This window comes from Oncorhynchus tshawytscha, linkage group LG33 (assembly GCF_018296145.1).
Source record: "Oncorhynchus tshawytscha isolate Ot180627B linkage group LG33, Otsh_v2.0, whole genome shotgun sequence".
Taxonomy (NCBI): domain Eukaryota; kingdom Metazoa; phylum Chordata; class Actinopteri; order Salmoniformes; family Salmonidae; genus Oncorhynchus; species Oncorhynchus tshawytscha.
Window position 1 is genome coordinate 28538780 of NC_056461.1, and position 15630 is coordinate 28554409.

The window sequence follows — 15630 nt, forward strand, 5'->3', positions numbered from 1 at the left end:
GAAGTTTCGGTCAAATTGAAGAGAGAATTGTCATGGGGGTGAGAGACAAGGAAGGGGCAGAGGGTAAAGTTACTTGGTAAGAATGAATTGACACTAGAAATAGCAATACAAAATGTGTTAAGCTAGAGATGTGACAGAGGAAGAGCTACAGCTAAACAGCGAACTTCAAAGGACAGCCGGCAGTAGACCCGCTACCATCCAGAAGGCGAGGTCAGTACAGGTGCATCAAAGCTGGGACCGAGAGAAGCTATTTTTCAGTCTATCTCAAGGCCATAAGACTGTTAAACAGCCATCACTAACACAGAGAGACTGCTGCGTACATGGACATGAAATCATTGACCACTTAAATAAATGGATCACTAGTCACTTTAATAATATTTACATATCTTGCATTACTTATCCCATATGTATATACTGTATTTTATACCATTTATTGCATCTTGCCTTTGCCGCTCGGTCATTGCTCATCCATATATTTATATGTATATATTCTTACTCCATCCCTTTACTTAGATGTGTGTGTATTAGGTAGTTGTTGTGGAATTGTTAGATATTGTTGCACTGTCGGAACTAGATATAACCATAAGCATTTTGCCTCACTCGCAATAACATCTGCTAACCATGTGTATGTGACCAATAAAATGTGACTTGATTTGAGCAGCACACTTCAGGGGACCAGTGCTCATGCTGCTACTGCGGAGGAGAGCACAGACCTCTCCAGTACTCAGCATATAGAAGAGAGTCAAAACTGTGGCATAAAGAACCACTTCGCATTAAAATGAAGGCAGTGGAGACAATAAAAGACACGGTGTCAATGAGGACCAGGACAGCAGCAGTGGCAACAAGTACAGTTGAGGGGGCTTCGGGTGACCTCTTTGTAGGAACTATGTAGGAACTAGGATCTTGTCAATGATCTCAAGGCAGCTGGGACCATAGTCACCAAGAAAACAATTGGTAACACACTACGCCGTGAAGGACTGAAATCCTGCAGCGCCCGCAAGGTCCCCCTGCTCAAGAAAGCACATATACATGCCTGTCTGAAGTTTTCCAATGACCATCTGAATGATTCAGAGGACAACTGGGTGAAAGTGTTGTGGTCAGATGAGACCAAAATGGAGCTCTTTGGCATCAACTCAACTCGCAGTGTTTGGAGAAGGAGGAATGCTGCCTAATGAAACATTATGCTTTGATGGTGTATTCATGCTAAGGGGACAGGACAACTTCACCGCATCAAAAGGACGATGGACGGGGCCATTTACCGTCAAATCTTGGGTGAGAACCTCCTTCCCTCAGCCAGGGCATTGAAAATGGGTCGTGGATGGGTATTCCAGCATAACAATGACCCAAAACACATGGCCAAGGCAACAAAGGAGTGGCTCAAGAAGAAGCACATTAAGGTCCTGGAGAGGCCTAGCCAGCCTCCAGACATTAATCCCATTGAAAATCTGTGAAGGGAGCTGAAGGTTTGAGTTAAACGTCAGCCTCGAAACCTTAATGACTTGGAGAAGATCTGCAAAGAGGAGTGGGACAAAATCCCTCCTGTGATGTGTGCAAACCTGGTGGCCAACTACAAGAAACGTCTGACCTCTGTGATTGCCAACAAGGCTTTTGCCACCAAGTACTAAGTCATGTTTTGCAGAGGGGTCAAATACTTATTTCCCTCATTAAAATGCAAATCAATTTATAACATTTTTGACATGCGTTTTTCTGGATTTATTTGTTGTTATTCTGTCTCTCACCGTTCAAATAAACCTACCATTAAAATTATAGCCTGATCATTTCTTTGTCAGTGGGCAAACATACAAAATCAGCAGGGGATCAAATACCCTCACTGTATATATTTTTTATATATTTCAATGTGCAGGGCTACAGGTTAGTCAAGGTAGGTTGTACATGTAGGTAGGGGTAAAGTGACTATACATAGACCATAAACAGCTAGTAGCAGCAGTGTCGGGGGGGGTGGGGGGGGGTCAATGTAAATAGTCGGGGTGGCCACTTGATTAATTGTTCAGTAGTCTTATGGCTTGGGGTTAGAAGCTGTTAAGGAGCATTTTAGTCCTAGACTTGGCACTCCGGTACCACTTGCTGTGTGGTAGCAGAGAGAACAGTCTATGACTTGAGTATTTGACAATTTTGGGGGTTTTCCTCTGACACCGCCTAATAGAGGTCGACCGATTAATCGGAATGGCTGATTAATTAGGGCCGATTTCAAGTTTTCATAAGAATTTAATCTTTATTCAACTAGGCAAGTCAGTTAAGAACACATTCTTATTTTCAATGATGGCCTAGGAACGGTGGGTTAACTGCCTTGTTCTTGGGCAGAATGACAGATTTTTACCTTGTCAGCTCAGGGATTCAATCTTGCAACCTTACGGTTAACTAGTCCAACGCTCTAACCACCTGCCTCATGAGGAGCCCCCTGTTACGCGGATGCAGTAAGAATCCAAGGTAAGTTGCTAGCTAGCATTAATCTTAATCAATCATAATCACTAGTTATAACTACACATGGTTGATGATATTACTAGATTATCTAGCGTATTCTGCGTTGCATATAATCGATGCAGTGCGCATTCACGAAAAAGGACTGTCGTTGCTCCAACGTGTACCTAACCATAAACACCAATGCCTTTCTTAAAATCAGTACACAGAAGTACAGTGGGGCAAAAAAAGTATTTAGTCAGCCACCAATCGTGCAAGTTCTCCCACTTAAAAAGATGAGAGAGGCCTGTAATTTTCATCATAGGTACACTTTTACTTTTTAATAACCGTTTATATTTTTGTTTTTCCCCTCAACTTTTTCACCGGACGCTTTATCTGGACATGGTTCGTCAGGACCTGCAACAGCCGAAGCTAAGTAGTAACATTAACATGATGCCTTCTAATTGCAGTCGGTGTACTCATAATATACAGGATTACGGCGAGGATAGCTGTGCTACAAGCCCAGCTTCAGACGCAATCGTTAGGCAAGGGTGATTTCAGTGTAGGAAAGGATGAAACAGCGTCTGTGCCACCAGAAAGTACAGATAGTAACGTTAGTATAAATCCCCTCACACGGTCCCCGCAGCCGGACAACTTTCTCACGGTTTCTGGAGGGAAATGCTGTAGGAATGCTCAACCGGTGTCGCTCATTCAGCCGACAGAAACATTCAACCGGTTTTCCCCATTAAGCAGCGAGTCAGAGTCAGAGGCCGAGCCTTCTCTGGTCTCTACTCCTCTCGTTACGGGGTCTGAGACGCTGAAGCCTCCCACCATTAGCTTTGACAAATTGAAAACTCTAGTCATTGGCAACTCCATTACCCGCAGTATTAGACTTAAAACGAATCATCCAGCGATAATACACTGTTTACCAGGGGGCAGGGCTACCGACGTTAAGGCGAATCTGAAGATGATGCTGGCTAAAGCTAAAACTGGCGAGTGTAGTGAGTATAGAGATATTGTTATCCACGTCGGCACCAACAATGTTAGGATGAAACAGTCAGAGATCACCAAGCGCAACATAGCTTCAGCGTGTAAATCAGCTAGAAAGATGTGTCGGCATCGAGTAATTGTCTCTGGCCCCCTCCCAGTTAGGGGGAGTGATGAGCTCTACAGCAGAATCTCACAACTCAATCGCTGGTTGAAAACTGTTTTCTGCCCCTCCCAAAAGATAGAATTTGTAGATAATTGGCCCTCTTTCTGGGACTCACCCACAAACAGGACCAAGCCTGACCTGCTGAGGAGTGACGGACTCCATCCTAGCTGGAGGGGTGCTCTCATCTTATCTACCAACATAGACAGGGCTCTAACTCCTCTAGCTCTACAATGAAATAGGGTGCAGGCCAGGCAGCAGGCTGTTAGCCAGCCTGCCAGCATAGTGGAGTCTGCCACTAGCACAGTCAGTGTAGTCAGCTCAGCTATCCCCATTGAGACCGTGTCTGTGCCTCGACCTAGGTTGGGCAAAACTAAACATGGCGGTGTTCGCCTTTGCAATCTCACTAGGATAAAGACCTCCTCCATTCCTGTCATTATTGAAAGAGATCATGATACCTCACATCTCAAAATAGGGCTACTTAATGTTAGATCCCTTACTTCAAAGGCAATTATAGTCAATAAACTAATCACTGATCATAATCTTGATGTGATTGGCCTGACTGAAACATGGCTTAAGCCTGATGAATTGACTGTGTTAAATGAGGCCTCACCTCCTGGCTACACTAGTGACCATATCCCCCGTGCATCCCGCAAAGACTTTTGAGCTTCTAGTCATGAAATCTATGCAGTCTACTCAATCACTTTTTATAGCTACTGTTTACAGGCCTCCTGGGCCATATACAGCGTTCCTCTTTGAGTTCTCTGAATTCCTATCGGACCTTGTAGTCATAGCAGATAATATTCTAATCTTTGGTGACTTTAATATTCACATGGAAAAGTCCACAGACCCACTCCATAAGGCTTTCGGAGCCATCATCGACTCAGTGGGTTTTGTCCAACATGTCTCTGGACCCACTCACTGTCACAGTCATACTCTGGACCTAGTTTTGTCCCATGGAATAAATGTTGTGGATCTTAATGTTTTTCCTCATAATCCTGGACTATCTGACCACCATTTTATTACGTTTGCAATTGCAACAAATAATCTGCTCAGACCCAAACCAAGGAACATCAAAAGTCGTGCTATAAATTCACAGACAACACAAAGATTCCTTGATGTCCTTCCAGATTCCCTCTGTCTACCCAAGGACGCCAGAGGACAAAAATCAGTTAACCACCTGATTGGAGGGAGTTGAAAGTCCGTGTTGCCCAGCAACAGCCCCAAAACATCACTGCTCTAGAGGAGATCTGCATGGAGGAATGGGCCAAAATACCAGCAACAGTGTGTGAAAACCTTGTGAAGACTTAAAGAAAACGTTTGACCTCTGTCATTGCCAACAAAGGGTATATAAGTAAATACTAAAGTATTTAAATAAACTTTAGTTATTGACCAAATACTTATTTTCCACCATCATTTGCAAATAAATTCATTAAAAATACTACAATGTGATTTTCTGGATTTTTTTTCTCATTAAGTCTGTCATTGTTGAAGTGTACCTATGATGAAAATTACAGGCCTCTCTCATCTTTTTAAGTGGGAGAACTTGCACAACTGGTGGCTGACTAAATACTTTTTTGCCCCACTGTATATAGTAGTAAACCTGCATATTTAGCTAAAAGAATTCCAGGTTAGCAGGCAATATTAACCAGGTGAAATTGTGTCACAGAGTCAGGGTATATGCAACAGTTTGGACAGCCTGGCTCATTGTGAACTAATTTGCCAGAATTGTACGTAATTATTACATAACATTGAAGGTTGTGCAATGTAACAGGAATATTTAGACTGATGGAAGCCACACGTTAGATAAAATACGGAACGGTTCCGTATTTCACTAAAAGAATAAATGTTTTGTTTTAGAGATTATAGTTTCCGGATTCGACCATATTAATGACCTAAGGCTCCCATTTCTGCGTGTTATTATGTTATAATTAAGTCTATGATTTGATAGAGCAGTCTGACTGAGCGATGGTAGGCACCAGCAGGCTCATAAGCATTCATTCAAACAGCACTTTTGTGCGTTTTGCCAGCAGCTCGGCTGTTTATGACTTCAAGCCTATCAACTCCCGAGATTAGGCTGGTGTAACGATGTGATGTGAAATGGCTAGCTAGTTAGCGGGGTGCACGCTAATAGCGTTTCAAACGTCACTCGCTCTGAGACTTCGAGTAGTTGTTCCCCTTGCTCTGCATGGGTAACGCTGCTTTGAGGGTGGCTGTTGTCATTGTGTTCCTGGTTCGAGCCCAGGTAGGAGCGAGTAGAGGTACGGAATCTATACTGTTACACTGGCAATACTAAAGTGCCTATAAGAACATCCAATAGTCAAAGGTATATGAAATACAAATGGTATAGAGAGAATAGTCCTATAATTCCTATAATAACTACAACCTAAAACTTCTTACCTGGGAATATTGAAGACTCATGTTAAAAGGAACCACCAGCTTTCATATGTTCTCATGTTCTGAGCAAGGAACTTAAACGTTAGCTTTCTTACATGGCACATATTGCACTTTTACTTTCTTCTCCAATACTTTGTTTTTGCATTATTTAAACCAAATTGAACATGTTTCATTATTTATTTGAGGCTACATTTATTTTATTGATGTATTATATTAAGTAAAAATAAGTGTTCATTCAGTATTGTCGTAATTGTCATTATTACAAATACATTTTTAAAAATGGCCGATTAATCGGCAGCGGCTTTTTTGTCCTCCAATAATCGGTATCGGCTTGAAAAATTATAATCGGTCGACCTCTAGTAGGAACAGTCGCACTCCCAGGACTAGCCGAGGACTGGACTGTTACTTACAAGACTAATGGAACTGATATTGGGTTCACGGGACAACATCATTCCAGGGACTGAATTGTTACAGATAAAACCATTGGTGACCACAAAACAAAGGATAAGATTGAAAGCTTACAGTGGTGAAGCGATTGCCACTTCAGGGACATGCACATTGGTGCTGGAGGCAGTGGATAAATCTCACAAGGTTTCTTTTGTCATAGTAGGTAGGTAGAAAAACCACCCATCAATGGGTTAAAGTCATGTAACTTACTGGGTCTAATGAAACGGGTTCATATAGTGAATGGTGAAATGACCAAGGTTGAGGATACATATGCTGGTGGTTTTCAGGACAGAGGAAACGTCAAGGTGCAGCACAAAATGGAGTTAAAGCAGCCTGAGAGACCAGTGATCCATGCACCTAGAAAGATCCCATTATCGCTAAAAGCAGAGCTACTATAGACCAGTGATCCATGCACCTAGAAAGGTCCTATTATCGCTAAAAGCAGAGCTACTATAGACCAGTGATCCATGCACCTAGAAAGGTCCCATTATCGCTAAAAGCAGAGCTACTATAGACCAGTGATCCATGCACCTAGAAAGGTCCCATTATTGCTAAAAGCAGAGCTACTATAGACCAGTGATCCATGCACCTAGAAAGGTCCCATTATCGCTAAAAGCAGAGCTACTATAGACCAGTGATCCATGCACCTAGAAAGGTCCCTAGGAGACAAGCTAAAAGCAGAGCTTCGGAGGCTAGAGTCTTTAGATATCCTAGACAAAGTAGAAGTGCCTACTGAATGGGTCCACTCACTAGTAATAGTTGAGAAGAAAGACTGCTTACTCAGACTGTATGGATCCAGAAGCGCTTAACAAGTATGTGAAAAGGGAACACTTTCAGCTGTCTACCAGGGGGGAGATATTTGGGGACATAGCAGGGGCTAAATATTTATCAAAGCTAGACACCTCAGGGTTTTGGCAGATCCTTCTAGACAAGGCGAATACAAGGCTTTGTACTTTCAATACTCTTTTTGTTTGGTACTCATTTAAAAGGCTGCCGTTTGGTCTCACTTCAGCACCAGTAGTCTTTCATAGGACAGGCCAACAGATATTTGATTGTGCCAGGCAAAAAAGTGTACATTGATGGTTTGCTAATATGAGGTCAGACTCTTGAGCACAACACAAGTTTGAAAGCAGCACTTGATCTAGCCAGAGCTAATGGGCTACAGCTAAACGCAGACAACTGTAAATTCAGAAAGACAGAAATATCATTTTTGGGTGAAAAACTAACATGTGAAGGTGTTCAGATAGACCAGAGCAAATTGACAGCCATCAACAACATGCCACCGCCTACCAACAAAGAGGGTGTACAAAGGTTCTATGTGGGCAAATTTGTACCTAATCTGGCAACTCTCACAAGTCAGATGAGAAGTCCACTGTGTAAAACTACAGTGTGGTGTTGGAACCATAACCAGAAAGAGTTTGAGGAGCTCAAGGTATTAATCACGCATGCTCCAGTACTGAGGTTCTATGATGAAAAGCACAAAACCAAAATCTCAGCAGATGCCTCTAAAGCAGGATTAGGTGCAGTGTTGTTGCAGCAGTATGGCACTAGATGGCGCCCAGTCGCATATGCCTCCAGGGCTCTGACAACTTCTGAGTGTAGCTATGCTCACATTGAGAAAGAGGCATTGGCACTGTCACATGCATGTGAGACATTCCATGTGTTTATCTATGGTAAAACAGTGTGGGCTGAAACAGATCACAAACCTTTGGTTACTATTGCAAACACCAAGGGTACAGAGACTGTTTCTAAAACTTCTGAAATATGACTTGCAACTCGAGTACAGGCCAGGGAAAGAATTGTTAGTGGCAGGAACATTTTCCGAAGCTTTTGATGGCTCAGAAGCAAACCAGATTTACTAGCAGAATGATACCATACATGTAAACCTTATCAGAAAGAGTTGCCCAGTTTCAGATGAAATGTGGACAGTTATTTCACATCCTACTTCAGGTAATTCAAGCCATAACACGTGGGTGGTCTGTACAAACTATACCATAACCTTATGGTCAATACAGCGATGCGCCATCTGTACTTGATGGAATTCTGTTTTAAGGGTTCAGGAATTGTGATACCAAGTGTCACATCCAGCCCACTGTACTCACAGTCTAACTGGTTAGTCGAGAACGGTGTCAAAACAGTGAATCTACTGCTTAAGAAATCTCTCGACTCAAAGACAGATCCATATCTAGCTTTGTTAAACTATAGGGCTACTTCACTAAAAGCTCCTGCAGAGCTGTTCAACAGGAAACTCAACTAGGTTGCCAGTACTACAAACAGAAGGATGACAAAGTCATTCTTAACAAACAGAGAGAATAGTGAACAGAAAAGGTACTATGACTAAGGGTCCAAGGTGCTCAGTGCACTCTGTCCAAATGATAGAGTAAAAATGCATGATGGTAAAACATGGAACATTGAGGCTTGTGGTGAAAAAAAGCGGCAACCAGGTCATATGATGTAGTGACACCTGAGGGAGTTAAATACAGGAGCAATAGGAGACATTTGTTACATGTACCTGAGTGTTAGCAGACAGGCAAGAGAGTGACAGAAGTCAGACAACATCAAGCACAGACTACTCCTGTGTCAGACCCACCAGGGCAGCCTGTTGAAATGAGACGGTCAGGTAGAGATGTAAAAGCACATCTGAGGCTGATTGAGGTAGTGTAAATGTGTTATTCAAATGCAGTGTTCACTATACAAAGAATTTTAAACAGGATTTATAGAGAATAGATATTGCTTTATCTTATTCTGGAAAAGGCATATATTGATAAGGGGGATGTGACATAGTGTTGGAGAGTGGGAGATTCCAGCTCAACGCACTATACTGGTATGGCTCCAGTTAACTTGAATAAAGAATAACTTGTGTTTTAAAGAACAATTGTCTTCTTTAGTATTTCTTAGACAAGAAAATACAATAGCACCTTTCTTTGCATTCTTAAATGACTCTCCTAGCCAATGCTCTCTCTGAAATACTATCATGCTATCGAATGTCAAATTATTCTTCAAAGTTTTAAAAGCAATATCACGATCAATGATGGCCTTAGTTCCTTGGTGAACTGAAGCATGTACTATCTTTCCTCTACCCCCCCTCTCTCATTGGAATAACTAATAGGGCAGCATCCAATATGACCGCATTCACAGATACAGCACAGTCATTTATGACCCTCATTTTCACACAAAGTGTAAAAAAAAAAAAAGTCCCCAATTTGCTTTGTCAAAACACCAATTTGAAACCGGTTCCCTTTTCTGAAAACATACTGTACGTCAAGATCTATGTTGCACATGACTGGGAAATTAGCACAGCCTATTGTGGATTCGATCGTCACATCCCATTCACATAATAGTACCAGCAATGGAGAAGGACACCAATGTAAGATCTAAACATCATTTTTACAAACTAGTCCCTTCCGCTCCATAAAATCGTCAACCACTAAACCATTGACATCTGTGATATTGCTGCCCCACAAGCTGTTATGCGCATTGTGATCGCCATGCCATGTCTCCTTATCGCCTAAACTGTCTAATATGTCTAATTCAGATAGAGAAATGGGTTTACAAGGATTATAGTACTTAAACAACGTGATGTTACCCCATTCTCTACAAATCTCCACCGCCACACATTCGTGTTATTTGAAACCAGTTATTGCTCTATGTGCTACACCTTCTTCGATAAAAATGTATCACACCCACCACCCGAGCACTCAATTCTATCACTTTTTACAGAGATAATCTCAGGTATAATATAATCCAATTGAGGTTTAAACCATGTTTCTTGTATACGCGTCATGTCTGGTAAAACATCTAAATAGTGTATTTTAAAAAATCTGGTCCATTGGCTATCAAACTCCTAGCGTTCCATTGTACAACGAACAGCCTAATAGTAGGCTACTTATTATCCTGGTCATCCTTTGAATTTCGATTCAGAATCCGATGTATTATTTATATATTTTATTTCTACCGTAACTTCAGAAATCCCCAAAATGTCTTTGGCTGCCTCCACTAATTATTTTATTTATGTAGTCCTGCTCATGTGGAGCAGTCACATTGATTGCCCTACACATGAAGGCCAAGTCTACATGGCATCTACTACCATGGTTTTCTTTACAATTAAGCATTTATGCTAGCATATCACAATAACAATCGGCTGAGGTTCCACTGGCCTCCTCCGGAGAAACCACTATCTGCCGCTATGTTGTATCTGAAGCATTTTGAACACTAGGTTTGTTATTCACTTTCCTAACAGCCTCAGCATAGGATACATTATTTGTAATTTTGTACCTCTGCGCTTACATGGCTTTCTATTCACATCCTCCATATGCTGCATCTCATTCACAGCTTCAACCAATGTTCCCTCAAATTTTGGGGGGCACTGAGCAAATTTTAGGTCTTGTGAGTGGACACTTGAAAATTGTGAGAATTTTGTGCAACTTCCGGCGCGTGTTTAAAGTGAAGACTGGGGCTGTACCTACCCTTACCGTTTTAGACAGTAGCCAATAGGTTATTGTGGCTATTTGTTCACAATGTAGGCCTAGCAACAAAACCAATGGAACAAATCCCATAACATGTTCACATGGAAATAGCTTTTGATTTCTATGATATAGCCTACAGTAGCCTATATTTGGTGTTCAATGTAGGCCTACATAAAATTCATTATTTTCTCCTTGGTCTGTAACACCATGGGCCAAATAGCTGACTGTAAATGGTATTATGTTGTATGATGCAAGAAACCACAAAATAATATTAATTATTGTTACCATACAGAGAATTAGACCATGTTCTGCCTATTGGCAATATTCAAGCCTGTCATAAAATACAACACTGCCCCTTAATTAAGACATAAGCTTTTTACCTTACTGGCTTTTCAAAGACAGCTTGAAATGTAGCCTACACTCCTCATTGCTGACCTATACTTATCTATAACTGGGCTAACAAATCGCAAACTAGCAAAGAATATAAACACATGTGCACACACGCGGCTCTGATCTGAACTGAAAGGCGCATTCACTCGCTGATGATTGAAAGACCGCTCTTGGGCTACCCATGTCAATAGAATTCTACTCCGATGCGCTCCAGCTCTGCCTTCAACAAAATCAGACTCAGTCTTGCAAAGGTAGATTTGTTTTGGTTTGTTGTATTGAAAAGGGGCTGATATAATTTGGATTCGATCATAGAAAAAAACGTTGATCTATATAGTGCAAACTGAAGGGGCGAACTCAGTGAAATTCAGTCTCGTGTCTGCGCAGCATGGCACATATTCTGCACAACAGTCTTCGATGAAGTACGCGGCCTTCGCACGCACGCAGTTTATAGAGGGAACGTTGGTTACAACATTTAACATCAGCATCAGGCCATTATTTCCAGAGATGTTCACAGGTCTTTGAGGTAGAGTTCAAGTCAAGTCTCAAGTCCATTTTTGCAATGGCTTTCTACCTGCTGTGGGTTACTGCAGGTCTATAAACCTTGTAAATTATTTGAAGAGACTCCCCTGTTCATTAGTCCATACTTTTATGAAAGAAAACACATCAGGCACTATTTCAATCCAAATACATTTCCTTTTAAAATGTAGACAGTTTACATTTAATAAAAGTAATTGTACCGAATATTTAAAAAAGCAAACATAACATTTTAAAGTGCATGGTATTTTGTGTCACACAAACAGAATCTGTAGGTGAGGGAAGATAAATGACAAGCATGAATGTAAACCAAAATGACTGACAACTGTTCAATAACTGCACTACTAAAGTGTCCTATATATCAAACATAATGACCTTTATCCCTAAAATATACTTACTAACCTGGACACTTAACATAAATACAATTTCCTGTAACAAGTAGCAAATTACATCCTGTGCCCTAAGAGAGAGAATATTTATGTTGCAGACAGGTTACATTTCAGAAAGATCAAGTTTGTCAGCGTTCTTGCAGTGAGCCTGGCACGATGAGGGCGCATGATGAGGCCTCCATGACTAAACACTCTCCACTGGGGCACTGGTGGCAGGCACAGCCAACACTGTCATTGCTACCTGTTTGAGTTTTGGAAAGTCTTTTGCATGGATTCTCCAAAAATCCAAGCAATCAACTTACTTTTCATCAGAAGATACTTCAATGTAGCTAATAATCTCTGCTTTGACAGGTGACTTTGTCTCCTTTCTTCATGCTGATCTTGTTGAGGAGGCCAGAGAACAGTCGAGGTTTTGGCAGGTGGTTGTTCCTCTTCTCCACTACTGCTCTCCATAATGGTGACTTTCCATGCCTCAGCCGTCTGGTTAGGTCTGAAAAAAAATCATAAAATGATCAAAAATATAACAGTATACATTATACATGAAAATAAATCATTTGAATGCAAGTGAAATAGAAAACGCTGCATGTTGCAATGCATTGTACTTACTAATCAGACTCTCTTTCAATTCAGCTTGATCTTCATGTGGTATGAGGACATCATGATCAAGCCAGAACAGGCAGAAAGATGGGTCCAGTGCAGTGCAGCCATTATGTATACATTGTCACCAAAGTAAGTTTTGTTGCCTGTTCATCCAAGTGCTCCATTCTGACATTCACAAACACCCCCTGGAATTGGCATTTGAGTGACTGCTGCAGTGCTTTTACTAGACTGAGTAGGTGATGACTTGTGCACAGTATACTTTGCAGATGATAGTTGACAGTACACAAGGAAGGGCAGCACTGAGAGAACCCCCTGAGTAAGGTCGGTGGCCTGGACAAAAGGGTCCAAAATGTCCACTAGCTCCAATAGCTGACTCCATTCCCTTTGTGATAAGCAGAGTTCCTTGTGTCCTTGGGCCTCAAGTAGCGTATTGAGGCTTTGTTGATTCAGATTGGTGGCTGCTTTAACAAGCCGGAGGATGGAATTCCATCTGGTAGACACAGCAGCAGGGATACTACGATTGGCTCCGAACTCGGCTTCAAATGCTTCCGTCAGAGAACAGGTAGTGTGTAGTAAGCTGCAAAGTTTATTTACCTTAAACATCACACTGTTTATGATTTTTGTTTCCTTTAGTCCATCTCTAATCACCAGTTGTAATGAATGGGCAAAGCACTGTAAGTGCTGTTACCTGCAGTTGGTTTGGATAGCTTCTACATCAACATTGTACTCTTCACCAAATTCCTCCCATATGCTGGGGTTTATCCACATCATCATCATTGATTGCTTTGGGGAAACAAACTATGAAGGCCTTTTTCATATTTTCAGAGTTATCACATATTAAATGTCAAATGTTCTTTCCCCAGTAAGTGACCATGTGAATCTATCACAGCTCAACAGAACTTACTCCAGTATGGGTGTTTTTTTCCCCTCTTCCATGGCCATGTAATGGGCCATTACTCCCATGAAGCCCCTCATGGTCCTGTCAGTCCATATATCTACAGTGACAGACACTGATTCTGTCTGTTCTAGGGCACTTTTGATTGTAGCCTTTTTGTTCAGTGTTAAGTCATGCAGGCACCTGGTCAACGTGGGCCTACTTACTGGTCAATATTTGTCACCTACCACTGACATGAAATGCCTAAAGTGAGGGTTGTCCACTAAGGACATAGGCAGGTTGCAGGAAATTATCAGGTCTTGCAGTATAGCCTCTGTTATAGCCTTCTGCCTGGGGTGGCCCCTGGCTATACACGCTGCTCTGTCCTTCTGTCCCTGTGCTGGTCACCTTTGCTTTGCAGAATTCAGTGAACCTGCAGATGAACAACATGATGGATAGTTGTTGCTGACTTGAGATGGAAGTACAAGGACACAAACAAATATTTATGGTCTATGGGATTTTTCAGCAGAAATGTCCAAGAAGTTGCATGCTTTGAACTCTGGTTTTATACTAAGTTACTTCCTAGGAACAGGCTACAGCAGAAAGTATATTAAATCTGAGTGATATGCAGATCGCCGAGATGTAATTTAATAATCTCTGCTAACAAGTAGGTCTAGCTATCTGACAACCCACCTCTTAACCTTTTAAGAAATATTTGGCAGTAATACATTTCCAGTTAGCTAAAAGATGATACACAATAAAGCTAGCTATATCAAGTTGGCATCTGCTAAACAGGCTATTATTAGCCTAATCACATTGTAACATTGTTAGATAGCTAGCCTAACTGACCTTTCACGGTGAGTTTTCACATGTCGGATGAAGTTAGATGTACTGTAGTTGCGCCAGCATCTTTAATGTTAATTCCACAAGTTTTGCAAACAGCATTTCATTTTTTTGCCACTGGCATTATACTGCAGGTTCTTGTAACCAAATGTAATAACAAAAGCTTCACCACCTGATGACATCGTTCCTGATTACGATTGTTCAGCTGTAGTACTACAGTCACGTACAAATGACGCAAATGTTCTAGAACGCTTTTCAGCCCTCTGTATTAAACTACTTTCTCCGTGTTACAACGCCGCCTATTCCATGTTATCTGACAGAATGCACAACTAAAACTTATCCCAGTACTGACTTGCATTGTTCACAAGTCTTTCATCTAGAGTCCAAGTCAAGTCACAAGTCAATTGATCACAAGTCTAAATCAAGTCGCAAGTCATTTTATTTTCTTAATCGCGACTCGAGTTTCCATCTCTGATCATTTCCCATACTCGTGATCCCCACCGCACGTTGCACAGCTCATTTTACCTTTGCACACATTAGCAAGATGCCCCATCCGTTGGAATGTTAAGCACCAAAGTGGAGGCGTCACATACTCTCCAACTGAGTGATCCTGGCTACACCCTATTCGGCAGGTTCCCTTCCAATTGTAACAGTACAGTTGTAGTGTCCACTCGACTGCCACTTTTTTGCTTTTCATCCTTTTCACATCAATAACTTTTCCTCCTTTCAGGGAAGCCTTAAAGTGGTACGTTTCTTCCATGGTAATTTCCAATGGCATCCCACCAATTATTTCCCTCAGTTTAGACATAGCACCAGGAATGTGACATTTTCACCTCACCCCCATTTAGTGAGTTCAATTTCAAATCTTTCTCCTACTGAATTTGACTATTTGCAATGATCAGGGCCTTCCCATAGCCCAGTGGTTTGGCACCCTTAATCACCCCAATTTCTTTCCTAATTGCTTTTGTCAAATGCAACAGATTGAAGTACTTACTTTCCATTTCACATCACAAAACCAGAGAGCAACCTCCGTCTGGTGAAGTCCACAAAGCATATCGAATGCAACAAACAGTTACATTACCTACATATGTTCAAGAAAGTTCATGTTTCTGACATTTTAGG

At 41.5% G+C, this 15630-nt stretch overlaps 1 long non-coding RNA gene across 1 annotated transcript; it reads right to left on the reverse strand.

Annotated features, from left to right (window-relative positions):
- Positions 1–11737: 11737 nt before the first annotated feature.
- LOC112231075 lies at positions 11738–15041 on the reverse strand. The gene is made up of 3 exons (XR_002950412.2): positions 14515–15041; positions 12798–14098; positions 11738–12681 (listed from the first exon to the last, which is right to left on the reverse strand). It is a non-coding gene; the product is annotated as an uncharacterized LOC112231075 (long non-coding RNA).
- Positions 15042–15630: the final 589 nt, after the last annotated feature.